The 13,325-nt window shown below is 44.2% G+C and overlaps 1 long non-coding RNA gene across 2 annotated transcripts; it reads left to right on the forward strand.

Moving 5' to 3' along the window:
- Positions 1–472: 472 nt before the first annotated feature.
- Positions 473–12,861, forward strand: LOC117874914. Of its 2 annotated transcripts, none has more exons than XR_004645111.1 (5): positions 473–610; positions 699–1,012; positions 1,388–1,457; positions 3,394–3,531; positions 12,006–12,861. It is a non-coding gene; the product is annotated as an uncharacterized LOC117874914 (long non-coding RNA). The 2 variants fall into 2 exon arrangements; XR_004645110.1 differs by having other exon boundaries at positions 12,009–12,861.
- Positions 12,862–13,325: the final 464 nt, after the last annotated feature.

Below are 13,325 nucleotides of genomic sequence, written 5' to 3' on the forward strand. Positions count from 1 at the left end.
TCAGCAATTCTACCACTCTGGTAGATTTGGGATGAAGACTACAAAATCTGGTTGAATGAAGCAATGCTGCAGTCATCATTTAAGTGTTGTGAGCAATTGTTTAACATTGAAATTAGACTTCAATATGGGCACTAAAAAGCATGGGGAATGTAGCAATACTGTCTGATCCAAGCTGTCCATGGTGTAGACTAGTACTGCACTGAAGTTTATTGACCTGACTTTTGCGCTAGAACCATGACCTTCTATCAGCCAGCTCGTGGGGCTTCTGTTTGATCAGAAAATGGACATTGACCTGTCAGCTGATTCAGATTGGCTTGTGCCTCACACACCCCTTGTTACTCCCACAAATCACTAGGTCTGAATGAGATGGGCTACCCCAGCTCTTACAAAACCTTGGCACTGGGTCCTGCTGGTATCTGTGATAATGAGGAGTACTTATGTATACACTAGTTACACATACCTTCATCTATTTAACCTATCGGGAAGGACACTAGTGTAATCTGAAACAATACAGCATAGCCTACGTTATTTTAAAAAATAGCTCACCTATCTAATTCTCTTTGTATTTGATTTTATTCGTGTTTTGCCAAAGTTACTGTCTTGAGCAATGGTATGTAGCAACTGTAGGGGGAATTCTAAGGATCCTTCAACCTTATAAGAAGTCCGTTCTCTTATGCCTCTAATTCCCCTCTGTTTAGATTGCAGTGAATGCAGCACTCAACATCTGGCATGAAGGGTGAATGAACGGCCTCCTCCGAGACCACTCTGAAGACTGGCTGACAAGAATTGCTTGGGAAGAACTGAGTGCCACCACTCCCACCATCTCCTCCCAGTGGCCAACAAGCCTCCTTTGCTATGGGCTGAACTGCCCTGACCTGGCAGTATGAGACCTGAAGCTATTCCAGAACTCATGCCTTGTCACTGTGGTGTCCTTGCTGCTAATCCCTACATCTAGCTGGCTGACCTTCAGCTTTCTCATGCCGTTATCTGTTGTGTAATGAACTAGAATCAGGTAGGTAACTTTGGTTTTAACTATTACATAAAGCAAACATGCATTTTGTAATAGTGTGTTAGTCCCTAATAGTGTATTTGGGGTCACTCTAGACTAGCTGGCTTGAATAAAATAAGAAATGATCCAAAACCTCAAATGGATAATTTCAAAAAGTATAATTGTTGTATTGATATTCATATAGCTTTGTCCTTTCTAAATTTTTGCTGAGATTGGAAATGCAAGCCAGTTTTCATAAGTTTTCCAGCTAGATCTCTAGAATGATATGTTTCCAATATGTGCAGCCAGACATTTGATTATCTGAACCAAAGCTCTGACTCTTCTGAGGTTTGCACAGCTCTTGTAACAATGAAGGCAGAAATCTTTTTTATATTACAGGATTCTTATCCTAATATATAAATATTATCTCACTGATGCTTCAAATGATGCTACTGGTTTGGAACTAAAGGTATGTGTCATTCAGATATTTTTTGCATCAGTTTCCTGTGTGGACCATTAATTGGGAACAGATTTGCAAGAATATTTTATTTCACTCTTCCCTTCTGGTCTTGTCTACCCTGGGTATATTCCTTGATCACATCCATCGAGTTCCATCACCAGTTTAATATCACTGAGACCAATCCCAAGCATAGGCAGCCAAAATTTCTCTTTGCCCCAGGTGGGCCTACCCCAGTTTTAAGCAGTGATAAGCAAATTGTGGCTTAGTGTGTCTACGCATGGGGTGCCCATTGGTGGCCACCGATGACTGTAATCAGGGCAAATCCCTAGGATAGACAAGACCTTAGTTTTTCTGGTGGGAAGGGCTCTCAGGGCATTGTTATGTACTTTTTGATTTTATGGGCATTATATTCATCAGCCACCTTTCTGCTTTATATTCTCACCCTATTAGGCTCCAACCACTGCCTATGCCCTTCAGTAAGAAGGGTGGAATACTACAATGTCTCATAACTATGGTTTCAGCAAGCATGTGTGAAAATGTCATTAGAAAGACTTCTCTGCAACAAGATGGCTGCATAGAGAACTGTGGGAGTCAGTATCTACCACGATCTGAGCCTTTTAGGCTTCCTGTGGACCAGGTCTAGCAAAAGCTGACAACCGTTCTGTTTTGTGGAAACTTGTGAGGTTTAGAAATCTGTTTTCCTTCCATATTGGAACAAAATCAACCCCGTTAGAACATTGTCCCAGAAATGGAATTGTGTCAAAATGTCTGGTTTTGGATCGAAACCTGAGCTATTTGAGAAGCAAATGTGCGTGGATGCGTGCATGCATGCTCTTTCTCGTTGAAACCCATATGTCTCTGTGAAACAGCATATTTCGCCAAAATTTCATTTAGTCAAAAATGTCCCGACCAGCTCTAGTTCTTGCTGTTCCTATGTCTGCTTTGCTGTGTAGTGTCACTGATGTGGCAAAAAAGCTCTCAGGCTGTTAGTGCATGACTTAATAAATATCCCCATTAGACAAAACAACTATTTATTATGCATACAAACAAACATACAATGGCATACTTTCCTCTCCTCCCCTCTAACCAGTACTCCCATTCCATAAATGTGAATGGTGAAAGCCCACCCCAGATCATCGGAGACTGCAACAATGTTACACAAGCTGTTTTTTCCCCCAAGTCTAAATATTTTCCAACTTCTATTACATACTATTGTCTCCATGCTGTAAACTCTTGCCAGAACTCCCCCAACAGCATTCTTCACTGACTTTGCAAATCATTTAGACAGCAAACAAACCTTTTAAAGAGTCATTGATTTCTGCAAGAAAGCATTTATGTTTATTATATATGAAATAAAAACAACTAGAATGCACATTTTACAACTCACAGATCTCCAGTGAAAGCCATAAACAAAACCTCCTGTGACAGGTCAACACTTTATTCTCTTCTATGCATTAAATTTGGGAATAATACTTCTTACCTTCCAGAGCAACCAGGACACCCCTCTGTGTATAAAGCAGTTTTAGCTGCTACCAACTCTACATAACTTCACCTACACCTGGGAATCACTGAATTCTCAGCTGACTTAATTCTTTATCACTTCTCCATTTGCCAGTTGTCCCCTCGATTTTCTATGGTATAGCTCTTCTATATTTCTGCATACATATTCTGTATGGTAAGGTCACCACTTTATACAACTAGCAATGTACTGTCCTACTGTTTGCTATTTGTCTTTTGACCCTCCTCCTATTTGTTGATGGCATTCTAAGAGGAGACGTATAATCTAGTGGCTAAAGCACCAGGACTGGTGTCGCTAGATTTGGGTACTATTCCTGACTGTGAAACAGTGATGTTGTGTAATTTTGGGCAAGCAGGTGAGCCACTTAAGCCTGCACCTTCAAAAATTGTTTCTGATTTTGGGTTGTTTCCATTTTTGGGCCCTCAGCTTGTTCCTACTCTCACTTAGAAGAGTGCAGATCCCTTGACTGCTGTGCAGTTGCTCCTGATTTACACTGGGGTTGAAGAGAATTAGGCACCCGGCCTCCGATTTCCCATGGAAAATGGACTTCAAGTGGAGTTGCAGGTGAGCAGAATCTCTGAAAATGTGAACTTAGGTGTCTCATGTTGGGCACCCAGGACTGAGGCATCCAAAATTAGAGGCCGCTTCTGAAAAGCTTGACCTTTCGCTCTTTCTGTGTCAGTTGTTCCAATTGTTTAATACAAATATTTGAATGCCTCGATGGGATGCTTTGAGATCTTTGGGTGAATAAATATCTTTGCTGCAGACAAGTGAAATGTGCTCTATAGTAATATGGGACATTCACTGATGTATTTAAAAGTAAACGCCTAAACAGTTCCACATATTATTTTTTCACGCCTGTTACATGGTAACTTAAAAAGCCCTTCTCGATATTCCTAAATGTTGAAATTCTGAGATGAACTAAACAACTCTAACCATTTTGCTCAGGGGATGAATTGACTGTTAAGAAGAAATAATACACATGTTGTAAGACAGCTGGTCCCTCCGTTTTATGGCTCTTCTGAGCAAATTTGACAAATAGATCTTACGCCCTCCCTGTCAGAGAGTGATCAATATGCTGTCACATTCCTTTAGTAATCTTGGAATTTTGTTCCCCCACCCACGTTGATGATGGTATCACAGTGTACTTCCTTGTACTGAGTAAGGGACTGCCTCCTCAGGACATGTTCTTCTTAGTCATGTGAATTTGCCAAATTTAGAACTGATTGTATTAAATAAGCCAAATTGACTTTTCCACATCTATTCATCTCTGCACATTAAAATCAGTTGACTCTTAGGGTATGTCTACACTGCAGTTAGACACCCACAGCTGGCCTGTGCCAGCTGACTTGGGCTCCCGGGGCTCGGGCTGCAGGGCTGTTTAATTGCAGTGTAGATGTTCTGGCTTGGGCTGCAGCCCAAGCTCTGGGATGCTCCCACCTCGCAAGGTCCTAGATCCTGGGCTCCAGCCCAAGCCTGGGTGTCTACACTGCAATTAAACAGCCCCGCAGCCTGAGCCCCGTGAGTCCGAGTCAGCTAGTATGGGCCAGTCATGGGATTTGAATTGCAGTGTAGACATACCCTCAGACATATTGCTCCATGATCAGATACCGAATGAGGAGGTCAGAAGGCGTACAGAGGTGACCGATGTAGTGCAGGCGATGTATGACGGAAAGCAAAGATGGGCGGGTCATGTAGTCTGCAGGCAAGACAACAGGTGAACAACCCACATCAGTGACTGGATCCCCAGAGACTACAAGCAACCACTTGGCAGACTGAAAACATGTTAGGGCGGTTCCCATGGTTCTTTGGCCAGAAATGGAAAGAACGTGCTCGCAACAAAGTAGAATGGTGTAGCATTGGCTTGTGTTCGTGGAGAGACGGGCGAGGACAAGGCGGACAAAGGTGACATACCCTTAGATGCTGATTCTCCTCTCATTTATAGCAGCTTTACACCAGTGTAACTCCATTCACTTCAGTGGTGTTACTCCTGATTTATACTGGTATAAGGGAGAGGAGACCCAGACCCCCTAATCTCCTGGGATTTCTTTTCTTTGGATCAGAGTCTATTACCATGCACACAACAAATAACACCTTACTATCTGTCAGTAAAAACATGTAGACTCTTCTTCATTTAAATCTGTACAGTGACAACATAATGTTGTCAGAACTAGCACAAGGGGAAATAAACAGGTAAAAGCCTGTGGAACCAAACTTTAGCTGGTGTAAATGTTCATAGCTCCATTATGGAACTAAGTCAATTTACACTAGCTGAGGATCTGACCCTGCATCTCTAGAGCTTCCCCCCCCCCCATTTACTTATGGTTCAGAGGGCTTTTAATTAGGATTTTAGAAAAATTGCCAGTTGCTTTAATGGTTTTTTATTTATCTGACTCATCAACAACCCCATCGACAGGCAGAGTTCTTCTTTCTGAGTGTGCATTTCATAACTCTGATAGGTTAAGTTAGCTGGAGATATAAACTGCCAATTTGCTTAAGTATTTTTCCATGTTGGTGTTGACAGTTAATAAGAACTGATATATTGCACTGCTTTCCTCCAGAGTCTATTCTCTCCTTTCATATTAATAGGGAATTCGAAGTGCTCACTGAATGGAGAATATTTCCTCTTGTAAATAATTGCTCTCTCTTTTCTGAAGCAGGCAGTGCAAGCTCAAAATAGAGAGGCTGAGAGAGAAACAGCCGTGGTGTTAGCCAGCTTCCAAGGATGCAACTGGACCCACAGAAATCAGGCCTGGATTAACCAACGTGCACTGGGTACACTTGCACAGCCCCTCCCCCTCATTTCAAATTTGTCCTGACCTCCCCTTTGTTATGACGGGGGTGCCTGGGACAAATTTGAGTGAGCGGCATTGTGACCTGGCGCACGGGTTGCAGCGCCACTCAGGTTTGTCTTGGCTGCCCTTCTGTCACGGTGGAGGAGCAGCTGGGCCAAACCTGAGTGACGCTGCCACCCCGTGCACCAAGTTGCAATGCCTGGAGCAGGAAGCTGGGCCTAGTCCCATGGGATAGGACTAGCCATGGTGGGGTGCATGCGGGGCAGGTTCACTTTCCAGCCCCTCCACCTGGGACATCCCCCTCCACACCAGGCCAGGATTAGGGTTGCAGTGCCAGGACGAGGGTCAGGAATATTGGGCAATTTTCAACACTTCTCCACCAACATTTTGTTCTGGCAAAAGGAGATGGTTTCCTTCTGAGCTTGCCATTATGTTCAGAAATCTATTTGGTGACTAATATTTCCCCCAGCTCGACTAAAGATGTTTGGAAAGTCAATGTGTCATTGATATGCAGAAAACCATAAATGACAAATGGACCCCTGGGCTTTGTAGGATTCCTGTAGATGCTGGTATCAAAGAGGAGATTTTTTAACAGCTCATGGAAAATAAGGATTTTTTTTTCTGTCCGTTATTCACACCCCTTGGCCTCTCTTTGCTAATGTTTAACAGGAGTCTATTGATTACAACAGCCAGTGTGCACTGTAAATGGGAACTGAAGGTTATATTTTTGTCCCACAGCTGGTATGTGCATACACAGAAAGTGGAAGTTACATATTTCACAAACCAATATTACCGTGGGACGCATTCCCAGTCATTGTACAGCTGGCTGGGACAAAAAGGTGGTATCATTTTATCTAGATACAGAGTGGTCTTCATTGCTGTAGTATCGCAAGTGTCACTGGTGTGAGCCTCACGACATCAGAGGTGAAAATTCAGTTGCATGCACATTGTGTGTGTCGGCAGCCACCTGATTAGCCTGCTGCCCCAAGGGGGCAGCCTCCCAGCCCCCTTTGGCGAGGCTGCCAGAAAGTTCACCCTCCATGTCTCATTGCCAGCTCCCAGAGCCCTTGATGGCCACCTGATTTATTCACAGCTCACCTCAAAAGCATATAGAAAGCACATCTATGTCACCGCCCTCCCTATAGTACGGTAGCAATTTAGAATCTGTGCCTCCTAAGGATCCCGATTTGTGGGGTCTGCCTTCACCTACAAGGTCCAGGGGCTGCTGGTGCATTTTCTCCTCTTCAAGTTCATGTTGCAGCTTTTCTCAAACTGCAGTTTTCCTCCACTAGCCGGTCTCTTCGATGCCAGCTGCTGCTGAAAAGGTGAACTCGGTCTGGACAGAGTCCAATTGCTGCCTCTATCCGCCTCTTCCTTGTTTCCCTCGAGGCGCTCATCCCCAAGATCTCCCAATTCTGCTGTTCCATTCTGGCCTCCAGCAACTTTGACTCTGGTACCCCATTGGCAATCTGGATGCTTCTCTCGAGTGCCCTCCCCATCCTGGAATATCATTTCTTTTCTGGTCCTCAGAGTGCAGCAGGTTGACCAGCTGTCCCTTTGTCAGCTCTTGAGAGGTTAGCTGTGTCTGCATAAATGCACCAGCTGCCTTCTTTTGAGTTGCTCATAACTCATCTTTCCGGCCTATCTTTTCTCTACCTTCTCCTTAGACAAGAACACTGGACTGTTTTACTCTTGCTCTTCCGTCTATAACACTTACTTTCCCTGCTGTTGGCACTTGTTGGAACCTCACCACTGTCACTGTCTCACCAAATATGTCACAGTTACTGGGCTAACTGCACCTCTGACATTTCCAACCCATGTCTAATTTGCTTGTCTCTTCATGTGCATTTCCCTTGGGCCTTGAGTCATCACCTCTCTTTCCAGGTGCAATCACATGATTTGACCACTTCTGACTGAGCTTTGGGCTGCAGTCCCCTGGTACTAACTGTGGTTAGCTCAGCCAATTCGACTGAAGCTTAGACCCTGCAGTTCTGTTCCCTCTGGCCTTGGCTACACTTGGGAATTCACAGCGCTGCCGTGAAGTGCGAGTGTAGTTGCGCCGCCAGCGCTGCGAGAGAGCTCTTGCAGTGCTGTATGTACTCCACCTCTCCGAGGGGAGTAGCGTGCAGCGCTGCGAGCGAGCGTGGAGTGCTGCAGGCGCTGATTACACTGGCGCTTTTCAGCGCTGCACTCGCTGCGCTGGGGGGGGGGGGTTCACACCCCTGAGCACAGCAAGTTGCAGCACTGTACAGCGCCAGTGTAGCCAAGGGCTCTGAGAGCAGTGCCAGTGGTAGCCAGTGACCAAACAACATTCCTAAAGCAAATATTCTTTATTTAGAACCAAACCATTTACCATTCCCTGGATCCCAACTTCTTCAGACTCCCTCCACAGAGCCTCTTTCTGTGTCAGCCTGTCCCTCCAGACTGCCCCTTCCACTACAGAGAGCACCTTAGCTGTGTTTGATCTCAAAGTTCCCAGCCTGGCAAAACAGCTGTGTGATTTTAGGCCAGAGCCTGGAAGAAGGCCATTGTCCTGTAATTGCTCCCCCACTCCCACCAGTGTTTGCTGGGATGCTGCTCATTACAGCTATTGTGGTGCTTTCCTGTTTGTTCTTCCCATAGCCTCATATTAAGCTAGATCAATGTAGTGATACAGGAAAGTCTTATAACTGAACCTACAATAACTTCACCTCACCTCACAGTGTCATAAAATTATTACATATTGTAGGGTTGCCAGGTGTCCGGTTTTTTGACAGGAACACCTGGTCGAAAAGGGACCCTCCCCAGCCCAGTAAAAATGAGCGAATGAGTGAGGGTGGGAGAGAGTGAGCGACGGAGGGAGGGGAGATGGAGTGAGTGGGGCAGGGCCTTGGAGAAGGGACAGGGCAAGGGTGTTTGGTTTTGTTCGGTTAGAAAGTCGGCAACCAGTCTTAGAGTATTACCTAGCAGCTCCAAATCCATCACAAATGCCTTCCTTTCTCTAGTCCTATTTTGTGTGGCGATCATGCCCTAACTGGAGGTATTTACGTTGTCCTTCTCTGGACTGAAGACCTACAGTCAGAAGCCAAATAGCTAATATTGGATAAATGCTTGTTAATACTACTCTGTCTGCTGTCCTACTGATGTCTTTTAGTGCTCTGCACTGAGAGTACCTCATCACATGAAAATAGCTGAAAGGTGAACTTCTTTGAAGGAATTTAGAACGTGGCTTGGCTCTCTAGTATTGGCTTTTGGGTTATCTTCCCCATTGCTCTGCAACAGACCAGTCAGCAGCTATTCTTAAAGAAACGAGTTTTTTTTCCCCCTAATAAGTTCTTACTTTTACTTCTTCTGTCTCTTACAGGCCAAGATTTAATACAATCAATTCTAAATTTGGCAAATTCACATGACTAAGAAGAACATGTCCTGAGGAGGCATAGTAAAGTTTCCAAGCTGTATTAAGTCAATGTTCAGCTGTAAACTTTTCAAAGAACAATCATAATGTTTTGTTCAGAGTTATGAACATTTTCGAGTTACGAACAACCTCCGTTCCCATGTTTGTAACTCTGAGGTTCTAGCAGGGGTCGGCAACCTTTCAGAAGTGGTGTGCCGAGTCTTCATTTATTCACTCTAATTTAAGGTTTCGCGTGCCAGTAATACTTGTTACTGTTTTTACAAGGTCTCTTTCTACAAGTCTTTAATATATAACACAACTATTGTTGTATGTAAAGTAAATAAGGTTTTTAAAATGTTTAAGAAGCTTCATTTAAAATTAAATTAAAATGCAGAGCCCCCTGGACTGGTGGCCAGGACCCGGGCAGTGTGAGTGACACTGAAAATCAGCTCGCGTGCCGCCTTCGGCACACGTGCCATAGGTTGCCTACCCCTGTTCTACTGTATATGAATCTCTTCCTTTATCATAGAATTGCAGAATGACATCACCAGGGATTAAAAAAAAGACCTATTCGATCATTTAATCTGTTTCCCTGACAAAGCAGGAATTTTCTCTTCAGCACATTTTCTAGTGCTATGTCCAGACTTGTTGAAAATATCCTATGGAATGGGACTTTTACTGGCTCTCTTGGGAGACTATTCCACAACCTAGTACCTGTCTGTGACAGTAGGCATTTCCTTCTATACAGTCTAAATTTTCCCTTTCTTTACTTTTGGCTGTGCTTCCTGGAATCATTCTACTTACTAGGACAGGGCAAAATATTGTTCTTTCTTAGCTAAACTATACTTAGACCTTTTAATCTTGCCTCATTTGACTTGATCATTCTGTTCCTCTTAAATTAACTCCCTCCAATTTGTCAGATATCTTTCTGGTATTGAGATGCCCATGGACGAACACATTATTCCTGCAGTGGTGGTCACACCAAAATGAAACAGGACCAAATTGAAGTCCAACTGAAATCAGTGGAAAGACCAATCATTGGCTCAGGAACTATTGCCTCATCTCTCCGACTGCATGCCCCCCAAAGAAGCATTGCATTTTTGGCTGACATTTCCAACTCATATCTAATTTGCTGTCCAATGCTGCCCCTGGATCTTTTTCAGTGTCACCACTTTCCAGGTTTCTCCTTCTTTTTGAATATTTTGTACAGTATTTTGGATTATTATTAGTTGTATGCGTCAAGCTGAGTCTCATTTTTCTAAAGCCTGCCCTTGTTTGTGATCTCTCTAGGCCAAGCCCTCTACCCCAGTGTAACCTCTTCACACTGCTCTGGTGGGACAAAAGGGCTGTCAGTTGCCATAGGAGAGCAGCTGGGGACTCCTCTAGCATGAGAATCACTGATTGGCCTATACTAGGGATCGGCAACCTTTGGCACGCAGCCTGCCAGGGTAAGCACCCTCGCGGGCCGGGCTGGTTTGTTTACCTGCCGTGTCTGCAGGTTCGTTTGCTGTCTCAGGCCAATGGGGACTGAAGGAAGCTGTGCGGGCTGAGGGATGTGCTGGCCGCTACTTCCCGCAGCCCCATTGTCCTGGGATTGCAAACCGCGGCCAGTGGGAACTGCAATCGGCCGAACCTGCGGACGCGGCAGGTAAACAAACCAGCCCAGCCTGCCAGAGTGCTTACCCTGGCAAGCCACATGCCAAAGGTTGCCGATCCCTGGCCTATACCGTGCTGCCAGCTTGCATGATTTTTTATCCTGAGTCTTGTGATATTTTGTTTTTCTTCAAGTCCCAGCTGCTGGAGTCAGGTGGTTACATGAGAATCTCAGCTTTCATTTAAAAAAAAGAAAGTAAGTTTCCAGCTTGAAAACATGACGTAAGTGTGCACCCTAAAGGCTCACAAACCAGAAGAACTCCATTTGGACTATTTTTGTAAAATCTCATGATTTTTTCAAGGCCCTACTCATGCTTTTTGAATGTTGGGTGTTGGCAATATCGCATACAGTTGGCAGAGCTGACTCTACACCACCACCTTCTATTTCCCCTGAGATAGGGTGGATGTGTCAGCGTATTGCCTGGAATACTGCTTTGCTCCAGACATAACCAGCCAGAGTAACCGTCTCTTAGGGTATGTCTACACTGCCAAAAAGACCCCGAGCCCTACTGCAGCAAGTCTCAGAGCCTGGGTCAACAAAACCAGCAGTGTAGACATTTCTGCTTGGGCAGAAGCTCAGACTCTGAGGCCCACCCCCCTCGCCGAGTTTCAGAGTCTGAGCTCCAGCCCGAGCAGGAATGTCTACACTGCTATGTTTAACCTCGGAGCATGAGCCCCACGAGCCTGAGTCAGTTGACCCACTCTCTGAGAATCGCTGTCATGAGGTTTTTTTCAGTGTAGATGTACCCTTAGGGGCCATATCTCCCAGCAGCTGGAGGCTGATTTGGTTCCCAGCATCCACGGAGATCAGGAAACCACAAAGGTGACGCACAGCTCCCCAAACCCTGCATGCAGATTGGCCAGACCTGAGGATCACAGCCTCTATGTTCCTTTGTATTATTTGCAACTTCCCTCAGTTTAGTAGCATCTGGGAAGTTCATCAACATACGTTATGTACTCCCTGCACCAGAACATTCCTATACATATTATAACTTAAGACTGCATCTCGCAGTGTTCTGATTGACTTCGAGGGGAATTGCACCCATGTAACTGACAGCAGGTCTGAGATCAGTAACTCCACTTGCAACAGGAAGGAATTCTTTGGCTCTTCCCATCAAGAAATCTTAGTCCTTTAGCTTTGTGGTTGTGGAGGTGTTATTTGGGAGCATGCAGTCGTATAATGAATATGCCTGGGTTAGCACTATGCTTTTTTTCAGCAGGTGTCCATTTGATGGCAAGTACTTCAGTGGCATGACCTCAGGCATCAGCAGTGACAGTACACATTTATAACTGCATTATTTAACTCTGCCAAGTATTTTCAGGACACAGGTAGCATAAGGACATCATTTGAACCATAGCTGTATTTATGCAATCCAACTTTGACTGAGGAAGGAGAAGAACATACTCTGTTGGCAAGAATGCAGCCCCAGGAGTAGTTGTGGACAACTTTCCCCTTTTCTGAGTTTCCATTATCATTGACATTTTTCAGACTCAGACTTTGTTAGAGACGAATTTCCTAAGGGTATGAGCTGGGAAGATGACATTTCATTGACATACAGGATGTATAAAACGCCAAAGAAAGAGTGAGGTAAATTACAAGGTTGTTTTGATAACTTATTGAGGTAGCAGAAGTAGCTTGCTGTGCTGTAATGAAAAGACAGGAAGTTGTGGTTAAGGCATAGGGTTGGGAATCTGTCCTATACCCAGCCCTACCACAAACTTCCTGTGTCACTTTGACAATGTTTTTCTAATGTACCCACTAATTTTGGATGCCCAACGAGGGCCCGATTTTCAGAGATGCTGAAAACAACAGAATTGGGGCTGCTCTCAAAATCAGTGGCCAAGGTGTGGCAAGGAAGGCACTCAAAATTAATGGGAGCTTTTGAAAATAACAGTCTAAGCATGTGTGTCTGCCTCAGTTTCTCTTTCTTTAAAAGGCAGATATTAATACTGCCTCTTAGTGATCTTAAGAAAGATGACTTCATTAATGTGTGTGGGATGCTAAGTTACTAAAGTGAGGAGTCCCATAGAAATGCCTATAAATGACCAAGCTTAATTAAATGTAATGGATGTCCAAGACTTTTCAAATAAAAATGTTTCTTTTACATTGTTTCAGGGAAATGTGTGAATTTTCTTTTCAGTACAGCTTGGTTTGAAATGTGTGTGAAATTGGTTTCCAGGGTGTTTGGACTTAAATTTGTAAGAATACTACTATTACTGCTAATAATAATGATAATGAATAACAAAAATGATGATTCTTCTAACTCAGGTGGGGAGATTTTCTAACTGATCCTCTCTCCCCTCCCTGACCTCACTCAATTCCTGCTGTCTATACACTTCCTCATGCTTCCTCAAATCCACTGATCCTACAACTCCTTCCAGTCACTCTTCAGTGCCAAATACACCAGTGATGGGTTTTTTAAAAAGAAGAACAGGACTACTTGTGGCACCTTAGAGACTAACAAATTTATTAGAGCATAAGCTTTCGTGGACTACAGCCCACTTCTTTGGATGCATATAGAATGGAACATATATTG

Source organism: Trachemys scripta, chromosome 3 (assembly GCF_013100865.1).
Source record: "Trachemys scripta elegans isolate TJP31775 chromosome 3, CAS_Tse_1.0, whole genome shotgun sequence".
Classification (NCBI taxonomy): domain Eukaryota; kingdom Metazoa; phylum Chordata; order Testudines; family Emydidae; genus Trachemys; species Trachemys scripta.